The sequence below is a fragment of the Primulina huaijiensis genome, chromosome 3 (genome assembly GCF_012295235.1).
Source record: "Primulina huaijiensis isolate GDHJ02 chromosome 3, ASM1229523v2, whole genome shotgun sequence".
In the NCBI taxonomy this organism is placed as follows: Eukaryota; Viridiplantae; Streptophyta; class Magnoliopsida; order Lamiales; family Gesneriaceae; genus Primulina; species Primulina huaijiensis.
The window spans coordinates 6,121,088-6,122,662 of NC_133308.1; positions in this window are offsets into that span (position 1 = coordinate 6,121,088).

Below are 1,575 nucleotides of genomic sequence, written 5' to 3' on the forward strand. Positions count from 1 at the left end.
ATTGTTTAATTATACAAATTTTATATAACATCTATATAAACACACACAAATATCTATACTATATTATTTAAGTTGATGGAATTAGAGTAACTAACTTTAATATCATGTTATGTTTTTAATAAACCATAGATACACATCTTCTCAAATTATAAAATAATTCCCATTTATTTAATAAAAATATCATAAAACTTAATTTAATAAATTCTTTTCTATTCAATAAATGACCATGGTGTCATATTATGATTTTGATAAACCAGAAACACATTTCTTCTCAAATTATAAAAATATTCTTATTTATTTAGTAAAAATATCATAAAAATCTGTTTCAATAAATTTGTGTCTAATCTATAACTAATATATCCTAATAAAATATTATTTTTATCATTATCTATATTTTTGAATTTTTAAATAATTATATCACAACACCCTAAAAATTACTATGTAGGACTGATCGTTTGCCGCTTTACAAAAAGCTATAGCCGGTGGTAATGGTGAAACTCAAATCTTTTAAACCACACAACAACTCAAATATCACGATTCGATCGCTTTTCCAGCAGGGACAATTATTGCACCCAATAATCTCTCTTTCAATAATTGCACTCCTTGCAATCAATAAGAATCTAACCCGTAACCTTTGCTCTGATACCAATTGTAGGACTGAGCGTTCGTCGCTTTACCAAAAGCTATAGCTGGTGGTAATGGTGCAACTTAAATCTTTTAAACCGCACAATAACTCAAGCACCACGGTTCGATCACTTTTCCAACAGGGATAATTATTGCACCCAACATACAATAAAAAAATTCATTTTTAAAAACCTTGAATTTTATTATAATCTCCAGATTTTCACAAACAAAATATTTAACATAAATTTCAAATCGCTTGTTTGGTTCGTGTTTTTGGGCCCTTGATAAATAAATTGGCCCGAAACTGTACACTATTTTCCATATTTTTATTGACAAGTAATCACATTAAATAGGTGTGATGTATTATCATGTTTTGTATATTTCTTTTACTAATGTGTTTACATAATTATCCCTCTACAACTTCATCCTTTTCGAAAGAAGAAAACAACAAATCACATCTTTTCTTTTGTCAATAAAACAAATTTTTTTATTTTAAAATAAAATATTTTTTTTTAAAAAAATTTAATCATAATATTATTTAACAAAAACAAATATGGTTAAAAATTAAAGCAGTATTTATGATAAATGAAAAGGAAAAGAATGATAGATAAAATATTTGCTAAAAACAGTAAAAACAGTAATAAAAATTGGTTTTATTTTGGTAAATAAAATATCTTGTTAAATTCAATTTTAAAAGGGGAAAAAAGAAAAAAAAGAAAATGATAGTAGGGGGAAAATGATATTTAATTTTAAAATATTATTTTTTACCTTTTAAAAATTGAATTTAACAAGATATTTTATTTCCCAAAATAAAACAAATTAAATACAGATTTAATATTTCAAATGTACCTAATATATTTAAATAGAAATCAGATTTTTATATGTCAAGCCTATCTACCATATAGGTAGTTAGCAAAACAACTTTGGTCAAACATTTAAAAAAAAATTACA